This window comes from Macaca fascicularis, chromosome 7, assembly GCF_037993035.2.
Source record: "Macaca fascicularis isolate 582-1 chromosome 7, T2T-MFA8v1.1".
Lineage (NCBI taxonomy): Eukaryota > Metazoa > Chordata > Mammalia > Primates > Cercopithecidae > Macaca > Macaca fascicularis.
Genome location: NC_088381.1, coordinates 107,353,356 through 107,373,081, shown reverse-complemented (window position 1 = coordinate 107,373,081; position 19,726 = coordinate 107,353,356). Strand labels below are relative to the sequence as shown.

General features: G+C 36.9%; 1 long non-coding RNA gene across 3 annotated transcripts in view; it reads right to left on the bottom strand.

Annotated features, from left to right (window-relative positions):
* LOC135971966 (uncharacterized) overlaps positions 1 to 19,726 on the bottom strand; it is a 383,403-nt gene that overhangs the window by 284,105 nt on the left and 79,572 nt on the right. For 2 of the 3 annotated variants that reach the window (XR_010588446.2, XR_012415746.1), the window contains exon 2: positions 10,296 to 10,446. The exons of the other annotated variant lie outside the window; for it this stretch is intronic. This is a non-coding gene — a long non-coding RNA (uncharacterized lncRNA). The remainder of the gene's footprint in view (positions 1 to 10,295; positions 10,447 to 19,726) is intronic. 3 annotated transcript variants of the gene reach the window in all.

Below are 19,726 nucleotides of genomic sequence, written 5' to 3'. Positions count from 1 at the left end.
TTAAACTATCTTACCCAAAAATCAACTGACATGGCAACAGAGCAGTTCAGAATAAACTAAATATGAAAATAAACAAATTTCAAAATATGTCATTTTATAGTGTAACAGTATAGTAAGAGATCATTATTTATGGAAAATATATGCTATACTCAGAAAATTATCTTAATAATTATTCTATACATATTTTAAAAGCTAAAATAGTTTTGTACTTATTTCTAAACTATGCAAGTCTTTTATTTTCTTTTAACTGTACATTAAAATAGAAAGATTTGCAACTCCTAGAATTATTTTGTGTTAAAATGTTATTGCATCTGTTTCAATAGGGTCATTGGAGCATAATAATATTTCTCCCAAAACTACCCCGCCACTCAAGACAACGGGAATTAATGATATGGAATGTAGCTCAAACAATCAATGTAGTCTCTGGAATTTCAGAAAGGTGATGTGAGGATTCTAGTGCACCCTTTCCCCAGGAAGATAACCATCTAACTAAAGTTACTAAAAATAGAACACACACAGATTTAAACTCTCTGAAAATTGTCCTAAGGGCACACAGAAAATGAAAAAAAAAATTTATTTAGGAAATTTTCCTAAATCTCAGTAAGAGCAGTGAAAGTCTGTGACAGCTGATCCCACACACCCCTAGCTTTATGCGATAGATAACCCAGGTGCTCTAATCCAGGTGGGTATGGCAAAAAAAAAAAAAGACGACAAAACAAAACAGTCCTCACCAGCTCCGCCAAGCTCCTAGGACTATCATTTCATCCTGCCAGTATCTCTTCTCCCCATCCCCATTCCTGTGTATAGAAGCACAATTCTTGGGGGAATGGCTGAAAAAGACTGGGACTCCCTTCCCTGACTCAGCCACCACTCATAGGGCACAGGCTCTACTCCAAGCATCACAGGCTGGTAATACTAGCACCACTCCTTCCCCTCCCCACCTCACAAGGATAAGCCAAGGAAATCAGAGGCTGCCACCAGTGCCCTCTCATATAGCAAGGATGTCACTTGGGAAAAGCAAGTCAATGTCCATACTTCCAGCTTCAGTTCAGTGGCACAGAGTCTCTGCTCAAGGGGAAACGCAGGTTGTAAGGATGAAGAGCTCTGAAGCTCTGACTGACAGGAATGACTTTATTTGGAAAAAGCCTGGAGAAATTCATTCCTAAAGGCACTCCCAGGAACAACGGAGATTTTGGTGATTAACAATTAAAGTGGGGAGGATAGCTCATATCAGTAGCAACAAATGAAATGGCAAATTAGCCAAAAATTTAACAGAGAGAACCAGGAAGAGGCAGCCAAGAGCCTTTTCGGGATCACACTCACACCTGGAGATCCAGAAGTCTGTTCACATGTATTAAGCTGCACCCACTCAATACTAATCAGAGTAGGATGTGGGGAACACTTGAAAGAATTTTACAAACAACACACATAGATCTGTCAATATAATACAGAATCCTTACTTGCTCACAGGGCTTAAGTACAACTCTGATCAAACGCTTACTGAATAAGTTATACTGACCTATTGGTGACTCCTAAGAAATCAAACTGAAAAATATAATCACACTCATCCCTGGTGATTTGAAAAACTGTGCCTGTCAAAGACTATGCCCTCTCAGAAGCAACCAGAGAGAGAACCTCTAAGCTACTAGTCAACGGCTGAATGCCAGGACCAAATTGTAAACTACCTGCACTGTTATAGTAGCCACATACATGTCTTTGGCTAATTACGGTTTTATGAAGAGACAGAGGCATCCCCTAAAGAGGCAGGCTAAAAGATAAAAACCAAACAAAAATCTGAACAGTAACATTAGAGACTTCATGCTGCAAAGAAAATATGTGTCATAAAATTAGTCCAGAGAAGTCACCAAGCAAATAAATGACCAAAGAAACAACCACAATAATTCTTAGGAAGTAAAAGACAGAGATAGTGTCCAGAGTTGTCACAATACAGTACCTTAAATGTCCAATTTTTCAAGAAAAAATTATGGGACATGCAAAGAAAGAGAGAAAGTGTGACCAAACAAAAAAAAAATTGGAGGCAATAGAAACTGTCTTTGAAGGGCCCAGATATTGGACTTAGCAGGCAAATATTTCTAAAGCACCCATTATAAATATATGAAAAGAACTAAAGGAAACCATGTTCAAAGGATTTTTTAATGTATGATAACAGTGATTTATCAAATAGATAATACCAACAAACAGGCAGAAATTATTTTTAATGGAAATTCTAGAGTTGAAAACCACTGAAATAAAAAATTAACTAGAGGGGCCAAAAAGTAAATTTAAGTTGACAGATAAAATAATCTGTAAATTTGAAGACAGATTAATAGAGATTATATGCTCTGGAAATATTATGCCAGAAAGAAAAAAAAAATGAAGAAAAATGAACAAAGCCAAAGAGAAATGTGGAATACCATTAAGCCCATCAACAAACACATACTGGAAGAACCAAAAAGAGAGAAGAGAGAGAAAGAACAGAAAAAAATTCAAAGAAATATTGCTAAAAACTTACCAAATTTGATGAAAAACACAAATTTCCACAATCAAAATAGTCAACAAACTCCAAGCAGGATAAACACAAAAATATCCACCCTCAGACATATCACAGCAAAAAATGTTAAAAGACAAAATCAAAGAGAAAGTCTTAAAAATCACAAGAGAAAAATGACTGATTACATTCAAGGGAGTCACAGTAAGATTAACAGCTGACTTTGCATCATAAACAATTAGGACAGAAAGCAATGGAATGATGCAAAGTACTGAAATTAAAAATAATCTCTCAATCAAGAATCCTATATCCAGTAAAACCATTTTTCAAAACTAAAGGTGAAATAAAAGCAGTGTCATACACAAAAACTAAGAGAGTTTGTTGCTAGCAGACCTGAATCACAAGAAACACTTAAGAAGATCTTCAGACTGACTCATAGAAGGTATACAATAAATACTTGGAAAATAAAATAATGAATTACTATTAACTTTCTTTATATGACTAGTATATAAAATGTGTTATTTAAATTTCATGAATATGGTGAAATCAGCTAAAGTAATTATTTCATTAACTCATTCTTGGTAGCAAATTAATGTTCTGACCGTAAAATTTATGTTTTAAATAGCAGTCATTTTTGAGACTTTACTTCCTGATGGCATACTCACTTTTATGAGTTTAATTGCATCCCCCTAAAATTCATATGTTGTAATCCCAACCCCCAGTACCTCAGAATGTAACCATATTTGAAGATAGTCTTTTTAAAAGTGGTTAAAATGAGGCCTTTAGGGTGGCGCCTGTAATCTGATATGACTGATGTCCTTATAAAAGGAAAAGACACCAGGGAAGCACATGAGGAAAGGCCACCCTGAGGACACCATGAAAAGGCAGCCACCTGCAAGCTAAGGAGACAGGCCTCAGGAAAACTAAACCTGGCAACACCTTGATCTTGGACTTTTAGCCTCCAGAACTATGAGAAAATTAATTTCTGTTGTTTATGCCACTCAGCCTCTAGCATTTTCTTACAGCAGGTCTAGAAAACTAATACACCCACAAATCCAATGTTGAGGACAGCTGTTCTAATTTTTCTAAATTAGGAGCTAAAAAATGTTCAGCATACTAAAAATTTAGAGTTTCTTATTCAAAGTATTTTACCATTGAATCAGGTCCTTTGATTTGCTGGAAGTTATCAGATGTTATAAATGAACCTCTACTACCTACATATGCAAAGTTCATACTAAATAAACAATAAAATGAATAACACTTTGAGCTGACATTTATCACTCTAAAAAATATAATTTGGGTAATTTTAGTGCTTAGCATTATTATCAAAGGCATTTTGAATTAAATATATTCATCCCTGAGGTAATCTAGGTCTCTAGTGTGAACAAAGAAGAAAATATTACTTGGCAGACAAACGGCTAAGGATGAACAGACACTATAGTCTGCTGGGGTATACAGAACAATAGAACATAATAGTAATCAGCAGCAGCAGCACAAATAGTTAGTTACATTAGGCTTATAATATACAAGGCACTCTTCTAAGCACATTTGACATATGAATAAATTTAATCATAACAACCATACACAGTTATTCCCATTTTAAGATGAGCCACAGAGAAATTAAGTAACTTACTCAAAGCCACATGACAAAAGTATGAAAGCTAGGCTGCAAACCCCTGTGTCTATGTTTCTAACCACTACACTACATGCCTATCTCTCCTTGTTTTCCTCCTTTAAGCTCACATGTCTAAAATAAAGGTAAAACTTCAGGGAAAAATACACTGGATCCAACTATTTATTACTTTGTGTTTTAATCACCAGCTTTAAACTAATCTAATTTTATTTCCTTTTTTTTTTTTTTTTTTTTTTTGAGACAGAGTCTAGCTCTGTCACCCAGGCTGGAGTGCAGTGGTGCGATCTTGGCTCACTGCAACCTCTGCCTCCCAAGTTCAAGTGATCCTCCCGCCTCAGCCTCCTAAGTAGCTGGGATTACATGCATATGCTACCACGCCTGGCTAATTTTTGTATTTTTAGTAGAGACGGGGTTTCAGCATGTTGGCCAGGCTGGTCTCAAACTCCTGACCTCCAGTGATCCACCTGCCTTGGCCTCCCAAAGTGCTGGGATTACAGGCATGAGCCACCATTCTTGGCCTAAAATAATTTAATTTTCAGATCATCAAAGTTTTTATTTTACTCATGCCCTCAGCATTAGCATATGTAAGAACAATCCATCTATCCCTGTGTTCCTTATAAACCTATAAAATATATTTACCAATGAATACAATTTTAGACTTTATCAATCACTGTCAAAATATATCAGGTAGTAGTATAAATTTATATAGATGACATATTATATTCAGTGTGTAGTCCTCATTTTAAAATCTACAAAATTATTCTACAACTTCCTGATCTGCTCATTGTAATTCTCTAGATGTACCCAGCCTTTTAATGGTATGAAAAAATACCACCTTTAAAAAACAAAATCCCTAAAGAAAGTCCACTTGAGCCACTCCATTGCATTTGCTTATCAACATCTTTTGTGTTTTAAGTGAGCATTAGAAGAGACATAGAACTGTCTGATTGTTTCATATAGATAACAGTGAATATAAAAGTAGGTCTATTGCTATAATTTGACCACATGCAGAATATAGCCATATTAAACAGTTCTAACAGAATTTATATTTTTATATATATATATATATATATTTATATATGTAGCTGTCTTACATACAATATGGTAAACCCAACATTATGTTATTCTAGAAAAGCTTTGAATACATCTTTCTATGATATTGTCTTCTGCCCTTAAGAGTGAACGCTTTCATTATCTTGTGCAGTTGGCAGCCTCTAAGTCCCAATGATCCCTAAGTCTTAGCACTAACATCCCTCTGTAATCCCCTCCCTTTGATTGTAGCCTGAACTACTGACTGACTTCTAATGAATAGAATATGGATTCTATTGTGTAGTAATGTGACGTCACTTCCAAGATTACATTATAAAGACTGTAGCTTCTGTCATGGATACTCACTCTCTCTTCCTCTCTCGCTCATTCTGAGGAAAACCAGCTGTCTGACGAGGGCTGTCCTCGAGAGCGACCCAATTGGCAAGGAATTGAGAGAGGCTTCCAGCCAATAGCCAGTGAGGAACTGAGGCCCTCGATCCAAAAGCCTATGAGAACTGAATCCTGCCAACAATCACATGAGTGAGCTTGGCAGTGAGCCTGCAGCCTGGCCAACAGTTTGACTGAAATCTTATGAGAGGCCTCAAGCACCCAGCTAAACTGTGCCCAGATTCCCGACTTTCAGGATTGTAAGATAAGATTGAATTTGGAATTAATTTGTTACACAGCAATAGATTACAAATATGTTTAGTATACGATAATCAGTGTTGTACATTTACACAGTGTGTTGTTATATATAAAGAATTAGGAGTCAAAATGATTTATATTCCTAGTTCATCAACACCAAGGAGTGGGGAAGGAACCATGATATAGAGAAAACATGGATTTGGAAATCAAATGAATTTAACTTAGATTTTTTTTTTTGGCCCTGCCCCCTTAATAACAGTGTAATTTTAGGAAAATTACTTAATAATTTAGCTTCAATGTTTTCACTTGTTAAATGCAAGTGTTTTAGCTTTTTCTGCAAGTATTTGTTCTACAGATTAGAAACAAAAAATTTAAAGAAGCCAGCACAGTAACTGACACTGGAGAAAAAAATTGTGGCAGGCCAATTCTCCCTGACAATCACACAGACAGGCCTGGATAGCACTCCAGTTACACAGACATATTTCCACAGCACTGCCTTAACATTGAGCAAATAGTCAAACCTAGGGAAATCAGTACCCAGACATCAAAGCTAGAAATGAAACATATGGTCACTCAGTGCCTTGCATGGGCTTCTCCCTAACCTGGAACAAGCCAAAATAATAGAGACAGTCTTCCACTCCTAGTGCCAGGACCCATCCCAGGTCGATGAAATCTGAAATGAATCAAGGTAACAGAAGCAGCTGTTTGAATAGACTCATTGGAGAGTCTAAGGCAGCTCTTCAGACCAAGTTGTAAGGGAGATAAAATAGAAATAATCACTCTGGTACTAAAGTAGACAGGCCTTGAAGGTACTGGGACCCTCACGGCTTAATTGGACTTAGCAAGCATTTTTGCCTTTGACCTTCTAGTTGAAACAAAATTAGTAACCAATAGACTTAGGCGAATGCTATACTGCATGTAGGCACATAGCCCCAGCCTATATAAGCTCTAGGAAAATTGTAATACTTTGAGTTGGTCTGGTGGAATTAGCTCTGGCCTTCTCCCTGTATCCGGTTACAGCAATAAATTCCCTTCTTTCCTAGTTTGTCTGCTTCTCGTTATTGGGCCTCAAGAAAACACAGCTGGACCCGGCTTGGTTCCAGGAACAAAAATGACAGCTTTATTATTAGAAAATGAGTGCCAGTATATATCCTTAAAAATCTACAGTTATTCCCACCTAATTCATGGTAAGTCTGGAGCTAGCTGCTAGGCCGGAGCCTCTACTTTCAAGAAACTGAGAGGCAAATAGGAAAACAGAGCAGTAAATGAATAATTATAAAATAGTAGTCAGTTCTAAACAAAAAGCAAATACGAAGGTAACACAATAGAGGGAGAATACAATATATGCAAAGGTAATACAATAGAGGGTGACTGATTTTGCTGGGAGCATCAGAAGGCATCAAAGAGAAGGAATGCCTCAACAAGAGTGTGCTAGGGGAACAATGGAGGATGGGGTATATTACATCAGAGAAACAGGAAAAGGCATAAAGGTTTTAAAGAGAAGCAAGTATTCAGAAAACTACGAACGGTGCAGTATTGCTGGAATATATGTGGGTAGAAGCGGTCAGTGAGAAAGACAGAAAAGAGCACAGGAGATGTATCATAGAGGGCTTCATGTTCCAAACTCAGTTTGGGTTTCATTCCACAATTGAGATGGAATTGCTGAAGTGTTTTAAGCAAACACATTTTGCATTTTTTAATAAAAACTCTGATACCAATGGAAAATGTGGATTGCCGCTTGGACCTGGGAGGCAGAGGTTGCAGTGAGCCAAGATGGCGCCACTGCAGTCCAGCCTGGGTGACAGAGAAAGACTCTGTCTCAAAAAAAAAAAAAAAAAAGAGAGAGAGAGAGAGAAAAAGAAAGAAAATGTGGATTGAGATGGAGGAAGCTGAGCCTGGAAACTGTCATAGTTGTCACCAAAAGAGATCGTGTAAGTCTGAACTTGGGCAGTGGGAATGGAAAGAATGGAATGGATTCCAGAGATATTTGACATATTTATGAGGCAGTTGATCATGGTGGGAGATAAGGCAGAAACAGAAACTAAGGATGACCTTCATGTTTCTCTAAAGAGAAAAGAAAAATTGTCTCAGGAAGAAAAAAGTCACAAAAGTAAGAGAGGACAGCTAAAGAAGGAATGGGTTCTCTTATTCCATCTCCAAAATAACTTCTACTTTTCCCCCCAAAATCACTGAAACAAATTTCTACATAGGCACTATAAATTGAATTATAAAGCTGTAAAACGTAGAACATTAAAATAAAGTTAGATATTAGTTTACTAAACTTTTACTTATTTTTAAATGAGCACAATTAGATAAAACTATTCAGTCTTTTGCCTCTAGCTTTGCATATGCCTAAAGAAATCATAAAGGCTTTATTTTTCTTGAGCAATTATGAAACATTTCTATTTTTAAATGGGAATAAAAATCTAATTTGAGAATATTTTCTTTTTTCAAATAGCAGTTGACCACATAATTATTTTTTAAAGTGATAATAGAGAAGTCAATCACATTAGCCTTCTGTAAACAATTTTCAGGCTTATAACACAACCACATCCCCATTGGATGTTCACAAAATCTGAAAGAAGGCCTCCCTATCTTCAGTATCCACCTTCCTTCTAAGGAACCTTATGCCAAAGACCTGACTAGCTAAATGAAGGGAAGGAGAAATACTGCTATTCAAGTTACAGCCAAGAAGTCCACTTTCATGTTAAGTGAGGCAAGAGGATGTTCTTACTGAAGTATCAAGACAGTTCCCAATTATCAACTTTAATCATCCCAGTGAAGACCTAATTCAAAAAAAAAAAAGCTCTTAGAAATTCAGAAAGTCATTTCATATACATTTGTTAACTTGAGGATTTCAGAATCCAAATAGCTCTTTCTGCAACCCTAAAATAAAGCACTACAACAAAGTTAAGAAAAACAGTATGGTTAAAAATAATGAGAGCAATCTACCCTATTCATAGTTTCCAGTCAGAGAGCAATTGGAGAATAAAACAGAGTAAGTCTCATATTTTATTTCATCAGAGATAGACCGTATTGACTATGTAGTCACAAGTTAAGAGAAATAATATTTTAGTAATATTCTAGACACTGAATCTGAAATTAACCAAATAAGATAGAAAAAACTCTAGCCAGGCAGAAATACTTCAAAATACTCTCCCATCTCTCTTCACTATTTGGACTATAACCATTTTAAAGCAGAAAAGTCTAAACTCCCAGATGTATCCTTTTAGGTGGTTTTCTGATCTTGCTTAGTGAATGGTGACATGACTTTTTCAGTATCGCTTCAGTGTTTGATGATGTCCCTCCTTCCTCCCCTATCCCTTTTTAACCTTTTACGGCCCTGAAAAAACCTAGATTCTACTCAGGCTTGTTAATGTTAGACAGCATGTGATCCTCAGCATATATTTTTTTTTTCACTTCCTGACATCCAAGCATGCTTCCTAACAATTCATCCGTTAACTTTGAGTAAGTCTTTCCCTTTCACAGAGTACATTCCTAGTGGAACTGTACTCAAGATGTCCGGCCCCCAACCCTTGAAAGACATCTATAAAATCCTAAAGAGTCTTTCTGAGAGATAGATTCTTCCTCTACCTATCCTCCCATTCCTCCTATGGCTGTAGGTGGAACCTATCAAGCTCCCCACCCTAGGACTTAAATCGACCACAAATTTACTATAGTGATAGCACCCTGTTTCTGAGCCTGGTTCGCTAAACTTTCCATCCATTCCAGGGAATCTGAGACCCACCCTCCATCCCCCACCAAAAAATAATTCCTTTTGCTTATCTAAAATTGGTTTATTCTACTTGCAACTCAAAAACAATGATACAGTCATAACATTAGAAATGCCGTTTATGGGCCAGGCGTGGTGGCTCATGCCTGTAATGCCAGCACTTTGGGAGGCCAAGGTGGGCAGATCACTTGAGGTAAGGAGTCAAGATGAACCTGGCCAACATGGTGAAACCCCATGTCTATTTTTAAAAAATACAAAATTTAGCCAGGCATAGTGGCACACACCTATAATCCCAACTGTTAGGCCTCTGAGCCCAAGCCAAGCCATTACATCCCCTGTGACTTGCCCCTATAGGCCCAGATGGTCTGAAGTAACTGAAGAATCACAAAAGAAGTGAAAAGTCCCTGCCCTGCCTTAACTGATGACATTCCACCAGAAAAGAAGTGAAAATGGCCCGTCCCTGCCTTAACTGATGACATTTCACCACAAAAGAAGTGAAAATGGCCAGTCCTTGCCTTAACTGATGATATTACCTTGTGAAAGTCCTTCTCCTGGCTCATCCTGGCTCATCCTGGCTCAGAAAGCTCCCCCACTGAGCACCTTGCGATCCCCATTCCTGTCTGCCAGAGAACAAATCCCCTCTGACTGTAATTTTCCTTTATCTACCCAAATCCTATAAAATGGCCCCACCCTTATCTCCCTTCGCTGACTCTCTTTTTCGACTCAGCCCACCTGCACCCAGGTGATTAAAAAGCTTTATTGCTCACACAAAGCCTGTTTGGTGGTCTCTTCACACGGATGCGCATGACACCAACTACTCAGGAGGCTGGAAGCATGAGGATCGCTTGAGTCCAGCAGACTGAGGTTGCAGTGAGCTGAGATCATGCCACTGCACTCCAGCCTGGGCGACACAGTACTCTGTCTCAAAAAAAAAAAAAGAAAAGAAAAGAAATGCTGTTTATGGTTTTTCAACCTTTAGAGTCAACCTAAAACGAAACCCAAAACACACAATTTTGGTCATAGAAAAGACCAAATTTAATGGTAGTAACTTGGAATACATGGAAGGTGGTATTGCAAGACATTGTTAGCATGCTTCCAAAGATCCCTGTAAAATGTGGCTTCTTTAACAGCAAATGATACAAGCAGATTGAAGAGGATCAGGAAATCTGATGCTGGTAGTTCCCAATTAATGGAGCTGTTGCTTATCTTCCTAGCATTAAATTAAACTTCACTAAGTCTCTTGACATCAGATAAACTTAAATTATCTCTGAGCTGCCTAAACAGAGTTTCTATACTTAATTTCCCTTAGCCTTTTTTAGCCTTTTCCTGGCAGCTTTTACTTGTCTTCCCTGATCATCTCAAGTGATGGTTTCAAGGCAGGGTAGAGCATCGCTGAAAGGCTCGGCTGAGTTTTATCAACTAGCAAATAAAGCATGCATCCTGTTTCAATTACCTCATATAGTTTATGGACTTCTACCTAATAAGAATTCACTCTGAGCAGGTGCACTGCATTTTTATTACACAATCGTTTCATTAGTTGTACAACTGCATGTCCTCAGATGCCCTAAATATGAGCCAGGTTTCTCTCACCAGCAGTCTCACACCAGGTGAAAGGTAGCAACTAGGAAGAAGGAAGAGTAGAATTGCTAATATCCTGTCACATTAACAGGAATCACGACACTGACATAAGTTTGAAAGTACAATAAATAGAAGCAGAAAACGTTAAACAAATAAAATTAACCATTTGAAGGACTAACATTAATATAATGAGAAGGGAAATAAGGCAGAGATAAAGTAATTTTTTATAGTTAGGAATTTAACGTTTTGCTTTCTATTGCTGCATTACAAATTACTACAAACTTCAAACAACACAAACTTATTATCCAACAGTTTCTGTAAATCAGGTGTCCAGCTATGTGTTATCTGGATCGTCTGCTCAGGATCTCACCAGGCTAAAATCAAGCTGTCAGCCAGGGATGCTTTCTCATCCTTGTGATCCTTTTCCAAACTCTCTGGTTGTTGGGAGAATTTACTACTTGCAGTTTTACAAGTGAAGACCCTGTTATATTGCTAGCTGTCAGTCAGAGATCACTCTTCACTCCTAAAAGCCATCCTCAGGTCCTAGCCATGTGGCCCTCTTTGAAAACATGGCACCTTCCTTTTTCAAGGCTGGTAGGAAAGACTTTTTCTGGAAAGACTCAGTCACTTTTAAGGGTTTACCTGAATAAATCAGGCCATGCCTGGGATAATCTCTTTTTAATTAAGTAAAAGTCTACTGATTAGTAACCTAATCATTGGAGTGATAACCCATCCTATTCACAGATCCATCTACCTTCAAGTCCAGAGGATGACACAGGGCATGCACACCATGAGGAGGGAATCTTAGGGCTCAGAATTATTCTGTCTACTACGATAGTCATGATCTAAAGTAGACAATATTCAAACTTATATTTAGACTTTTTCACAACTAAAAATGTTAAAAGCTTTAACTATCTTCTATGTGCTGGTGATTGTCCAATATATATTCATGGACCTGATCTCTTTGTTGCATTCTGCACACATATTCTCAACTCTTCCTGAATATCTCCAAATACTTATTCCACTAGCATCTGAAACCTAATAAGTTCATATCTTAATTATTTGTTACCACCAAACCTCCTCCTTATAATATTTCTTGTATCAGTTAATGGCAGGCCATTTATTCAGTCTCTTAAACTGTAAACTCCGGAGCCATCTGTCACACCTGTTGATTCCTCACCTTTCATAGTGACCAAGACCTCTTTCCTAGCTCCACATCTGGCACCATCACCACTGCCACATCTTGGCCAAGCCTCATATCTTTTACCATATTTCCATCTTCCAATCTGCCCCCTACTAATCTATCCTCCAAGTTCCTAAAAGGTCATCTTCCTAAAAATCAAATCTGATTATGCTGCTTCCTGTTTGAAAGCTCTCCTCAATAAGATCCAACCCAACTCTCACACTCGTCTCCATTCGCTCCTCATTCCTCCCCTAGTCCTCCTCTCTCACTTCTTTCCCATGCAAACACTATCTTCTAGTCATATTGAATTTCTCACCATTTGACAAATAAGCCATGTTTTTTATAATTACCTAATTTTACACATGCAGTCCTCATGGTTTACAATCTTCTAGTTTCCTCCCTTTTCCTTCTCCCTCTTACCTTCTTGCACACTGCTCCTTCAAATAGTGAACCTCTCATTATTTGATGAACACACCTGTCCTTTGACAATCCTATGTCTTTTCATGTATTTTTCTCTCTACATGGAATGCATTTATCAAATTCCTATTCATTTTTCAAGACCCAGCTCAAACGCTGCCTTCTCTAGGACAGATTTCCTCATCTCCTAACAAAGAATACATTGCTTTCCCTCACCAAATATAGTTCTTTATATGATTACCACATTTTCATCATCATTCAACTTATTATCTTCGACCCATTCGACCAACACTATCTTCAGAAAAAATAATCTCTATTATTTATATCCGTATTCTCAGTACTAAACACAACTCCTGGCACTTACTAGTTACTCAACAAATGTTTAAAACAAAACTAACTCACACGCAAATGGTCCCTCAATTTATGAATATGATAACACTATCATGTATATATATATGAATGTTTCCATACCCATATAGAAAATCAAAACTTCTCCTTACTTCACACCCTGTGCAAAATCAATTCCAGATGAATTATAAAGCTGAATGTGAAAGTTTAAAATAAAGCTTCTAGACGATAAATCTGCAAAACAATCTTATGACCTTGGAGTAAGCAAAGGTTCTTAAATAAGACACAAATGTGTTACTCATGAAATAAAAGATTGATAAATTGAAATACAATAAAATTAAGAACTTTTGATAACCAAAAGACACAACTAATAAAATGAAAAGGCAAGTTACAGAGTAGGAAGATATTAGCAATACATATATCCAACAAAGAACTTGCATCAACCACAAAGCACGTTTTTTAAAAAAGAAGAAAACAGCCCAATAGAAAAAAAAAAGAGCAAATGACTCAACTGGCACTTCACGGAAGAAATCTAAATAATCTATATGGATATGAAAAAGTATTCAATCTCATCTGTCATCAGAGAAACGGAAATCAAGTTCACAAATGTGATATCACCCACCTACCACTTTGGCTAAAATTTAAAAGACTGAAAACAGTAAATATTTATGAGTTTATGGAGCAACAGGAATGCTCATACACTACTGGTGACACTTGAGAATGATACAATGTCTATGTAGCTGTTTGGCAGTACACACTAAAACTGTACACACTCATACCCTATGACCCAGCATGTTCATTTCTAGGTTTATAGTCACAGATGTCCATACATATGTGTACCAAAGAGTATGAACAAAACGTTCATACAAGTACAATTTGTAATATCCTGAAACTGGAAACAAAAAATGTCATTCACCAAGAGAATGGATAAACAAAGTATGGTATATTCATAAAATAGAATATTATACACCAATGAAAATGAATGTAGCAGTTGAAGTCAGAGGGGGTATAGTGGTTGAAAGGGAGCACAAGAAGAACTTCTTAGGGTACTACTAATATATTCCCAATCTAGGAGCTGTTTACATAGGTTCATACACTTTGTGAAAATTCATGAAACTGCACAATTAAGATTTTTTGCATTTTTCTGTATGTATATTATAATTCAATTAAAATTTTACTTAAAGTAAATGTCACTCCTCTAACATTCCTCAATATTAATCATCTGTTGGTTGGACTGTAATTCCTATAATCAATAAGAACCTGAATAGCTTGATAGCATGTTGCTTTTCCTAGAATTAATTTTTGTACTGAGGACATAATCCCAGCATGTTAAAACATTTGAAAGTAGAATAATAGCCTATTACACTTGAATGTCCCTTTAACCCGTTAATTTTCCAAGGGTTAAAAGTCTGAAAAGCATCATTTTACGATGTGCGTATAGCTAATTGGGCACAACTTTCAAGCACAGCTTTAAGCTCAATTCAGAAAGTTACACCAAATCATTCTTTCCATTATTAAAAGGTTCCATTGGGAAGATTTCAAATGAAAATGTTGGCTGTTATTGCCAAAAATCAAATTACCCCTTATCTTTCCTTAGAAAGCTGTGTCAGCCTATCTTGTGATAGGCTGATGGCAGTCCCCAAAATATCAGGTCCTAATATCTAGAACCTATAAATGTTATCCACAAAGAAAAAAGGATCTTAGCATAAATGATTAAGGTTCTTGAGATGCAAAGCTTATTCTGGATTATCCAGGAAAACTCTAAATGCAATTACAAGTGTACTTTTAAGAGGGAGAAAGAGAAAGATCTGACTAGCAACAGAAAAAGAGGCAATGTAAAGACAAAGCAGAGAGAGATTTAAAGATGCTACTCTTTTCTTATATATTTGTTGGCCACTTGTATGCTCACCATCACTAATCATCAGAGAAATGCAAAGCAAAACCATCATGAGATACCATCTCACCAGTCAGAATGGCTATATTAAAAAGTCAAAACATAATAGATGATGGCAAAGTTGTGGGGGAAAAAAGAATGCTTCTACACTGTTGTTGGGCATGTAAATTATTGTAGTTCAACAAATGTGAAAAGCAATTTGGAGATCTCTCAAAGAACTTAAAACAGAGCTACTAGGCAACCCAGCAATCACATGACTGAGTATATACCCAAAGGAAAATAATCATTCTAACAAAATGATACATACACTGGCATGTTTATCACCATGCTATTCACAATAGCAAAGGCATGGACTCAACCTGGATGCCCCCAATAGAGGATTGCATAAAGCAAATGTGGTAGTTTGCTCCAAATGATGGTTTCCAGCTTCTACATGTCCCTACAAAGGACATGAACTCATCCTTTTTTATGGCTGCATAGTATTCCATGGTATACCTGTGCCACATTTTCTTAATCCAGTCTATATCTCTGTTTTGATACCAGTACCATGCTGTTTTGGTTACTGTAGCCTTGTAGTATAATTTGAAGTCAGGTAGCGTGATGCCTCCAGCTTTGTTCTTTTGACTTAGGATTGTCTTGGCAATGCGGGCTCTTTTTTGGTTCCATATGAACTTTAAAGCAGTTTTTTCCAATTCTGTGAAGAAAGTCAATGGTAGCTTGATGGGGATGGCATTGAATCTATAAATTACTTTGGGCAGTATGGCCATTTTCATGATATTGATTCTTCCTATCCATGAGCATGGAATGTTCTTCCATTTGTTTGTGTCCTCTTTTATTTCGTTGAGCAGTGGTTTGTAGTTCTCCTTGAAGAGGTCCTTCACATCCCTTGTAAGCTGCATTCCTAGGTGTTTTATTCTCTTTGAAGCAATTGTGAATGGGAGTTCACTCATGACTTGGTTCTCTGTTTGTCTGTTATTGGTGTATAGGAATGCTTATGATTTTTGCACATTTATTTTGTATCCTGAGACTTTGCTGAAGTTGCTTATCAGCTTAAGGAGATTTTGGGCTGAGACAATGGGGGTTTCTAAATATACAATCATGTCATCTACAAACAGGGACAATTTGACTTCCTCAAAATTTATTAATTGAATACCGTTTATTTCTTTCTCCCCCTTGATTGCCTGGCCAGAAATTCCAACACTATGTTGAATAAGAATGGTGAGAGAGGGCATCCCTGTTTTGTGCCAGTTTTCAAAGGGAATGTTTCCAGTTTTTGCCCATTCAGTATGATATTGGCTGAGGGCTTGTCATAAATAGCTCTTATTATTTTGAGATACATCCCATCAATACCTAGTTTATTGAGAGTTTTCAGCATGAAGGGCTGTTGAATTTTGTCAAAGGCCTTTTCTGCATCTATTGAGATAATCATGTGGTTTTTGTCTTTGGTTCTGTTTATATGATGGATTACATTTATTGATTTGCATATGTTGAACCAGCCTTGCATCCCAGGGATGAAGCCCACTTGATCATGGTGGATAAGCATTTTGATGTGCTGCTGGATTTGGTTTGTCAGCATTTTACTGAGGATTTTTGCATCAATGTTCATCAGGGATATTGGTCTAAAATTCTCTTTTTTTGTTGTGTCTCTGCCAGGGTTGGTAACAGGATGATGCTGGCCTCATAAAATGAGTTAGGGAGAATTCCCTCTTTTTATATTGATTGGATTATTTTCAGAAAAAATGGTACCAGCTCCTCTTTGTACCTCTGGTAGAATTGGGCTGTGAATCCGTCTGGTCCAGGACTTTTTTTGGTTGGTAGGCTATTAATTATTGCCTCAATATAAGAACCTGTTATTGGTCTATTCAGGGATTCAACTTCTTCCTGGTTTAGTCTTGGGAAGGTGTAATGTGTCCAGGAAAGTATCCATTTCTTCTAGATTTTGTAGTTTATTTGCGTAGAGGTGTTTATAGTATTCTCTCATGGTAGTTTGTATTTCTGTGGGATCAGTGGTGATATCCCCTTTATCATTTTTTATTGCGCCTATTTGATTCTTCTCTCTTTTCTTCTTTATTAGTCTTGCTAGCAGCTATCAATTTTGTTGGTATTTTCAAAAAAACAGCTCCTGGATTCATTGATTTTTTGAAGGGTTTTTTGTGTCTCTATCTCCTTGAGTTCTGCTCTGATCTTAGTTATTTCTTGCCTTCTGCTAGCTTTTGAATGTGTTTGCTCTTGCTTCTCTAATTTTTTTAATTGTGATGTTACAGTGTCGATTTTAGATCTTTCCTGCTTTCTCTTGTGGGCATTTAGTGCTGTAAATTTCCCTATACACACTGCTTTACATGTGTCACAGAGATTCTGTTGTGTCTTTGTTCTCATTGGTTTCAAAGAACATCTTTATTTCTGTCTTCATTTCGTTATGTACCCAGTAGTCATTCAGGAGCAGGTTGTTCAGTTTACATGTAGTTGTACGGTTTTGAGTGAGTTTCTTAATCCTGAGTTCTAATTTGATTGTACTGTGGTACACCAGACCCATCTTACAAGAAATGCAAAAGGAATTTTTTCCATTTGGATTAAAAAAAAAAAAAAAAGAACACTAATGTGCAAAAGGAAAACTTTTCAAGGTATGAAACTCACTAGGGAAATTAAGTAAAGAAACAAAACCAGAATACTGTTACTGTAATGATGGTGTACAATCCACTCATAACTCTAGTATAAAGCCCCAAAGACAAATCTATCAAAAATAAAAATAGCTACAGCAATCTGTTAAGAGATTGATAATATAAAAAGTGTAAGCTGAGACAACTAAAAGTCAAAGTGGGTAAGGGGATAAAGTTAAAGAATATAATTTTTGTGTGCTTGTTTACATTCTTATACTTTTTATCAAAGATAAGTTGTCATCTCTTCAAAATAACTTGTTATTACTATAAGATGTTTTTTGAAAGACACATGATAACCACAGCACAAAAACATACAATAGATTCACTAAAAAGAAAAAGCAATGAATTCAAACATACTAACAGAGAAAATCACTTAGCCAAAAAGGAAGATAGGAAGAAAACAAGAAAGGAATGGCGGGTGCAGTGGCTCACACCTGTAATCCCAGCACTTTGAGAGGCTGAGGCAGGTGGATCACAAGGTCAAAAGATCAAGACCATCCTGGCCAACATGGTGAAATCCTGTCTCTACTAAAAATACAAAAATTAATTGGGCGTGGTGGCGTGTGCCTGTAATCCCAGCTGCTCGGGAGGCTAAGGCAGGAGAATCGCTTGAACCCAGGAGGCGGAGGTTGCAGTGAGCTGAGATCACACCACTGCACTCCAAAAAAAAAAAAAAGAAAAGAGGAGTCTCAAAACAACCAGAAAGCAAGTAACAAGATGGCAGTAGTAAATCTTTCCTTATCAATAATAACACTAAATGTAAATGGAATCAGTTCTCCAATTCAATAATAGAATGGTTGAATGGATAAAGAACGAAAACCCAACTCTATGCTGCCTTCAAGAAACCCACTTCACCTAGAAAGATGCAAATGGACTGAAAGTGAGAGGATGGAAAAAATATTCCATTCAACTAAAAATGATAAATGAGGCTGGGTGCAGTGACTTATGCCAGATATCCCAGCACTTTCGGAGGCTGACATAGGAGGATCACAAGATCAAGAGATCTAGACCATCCTGGCCAACATGGTGAAATCCCATCTCTACTAAAAATACAAAAATTAACGGGCATGGTGGCGTGCACCTGTAGTCCCAGCTACTGGGGAGGCTGAGGTAGGAGAATCACTTGAACTTGGGAGGCAGAGGTTGCAGTGAGCTGAGATTGTGGCACTGTACTCTAGCCTGGGTGACAGAGCAAGACTCTGTCTCAAAAAAAATATTTTTTAAATGATAAATGATAAATAAGGAAGAGTAACTATACTTATATCAAATAAGTATATCTATTTTATAGTATAAAATAGATGTCTAATTTATTTTAGTAAAAAGAGGCCAAAAAGTACTATAGAATGATAAAGGGCTCAACTCAACAAGAGTATATAACAAGCATAAAAATCTACATACCCAACACTGGAGTTCCCAAGTACATAAAGAAAACTTTAATAGATCTAAAAGGAGAGGCTGCAATACAATAACAGTAGGAGACTTTAATACCCCACTCTTAGTAATGGACAGATTATCCAGACAGAAAATCAACAAAGAACAAAAAAATTAAACTACACACTAGATCTAATAGGCCTAATTAACATTTACAGAACATTTCACCCAACTGCTGCAGAAGACATATTGTTTTCATCAGGACATGGGACATGTTCCAGAATAGACCATACCTTAGGCCACAAAACAAGTCTGAACAAATTCAAAAAAATAGAAATCATATCAAATATCTTTTCTGACCAAAATAGGATAAAACTAAAAACCAATACCAAAAAGAACCTCAGAAAATGCACAAACACATGGAAATCAAGGAACACGCTTCTGAACAACCAATAGATCAATAAAGAAGTTAAGATAGTCTTGGTGAATCGAACCCTTTACCATCATGTAGTTCCCTTCTTTGTCTTTTACAATCTTTGTTGGATTAAAGTCTATTTTGTCAGAAACTAGGATTGAAATCCCTTTCTTCTGTTTTCCATTGGCTTGGTAGATTTTCTTTCATCCCTTTATTTTGAGCCTTGTCTTTAGCAAACTAACACTAGAACAGGAAACCAAATACCACATGTTCTCACTTCTAAGTAGGAGCTAACTAATGAGTACACATGAATACATAGAGAAGAACAACACACA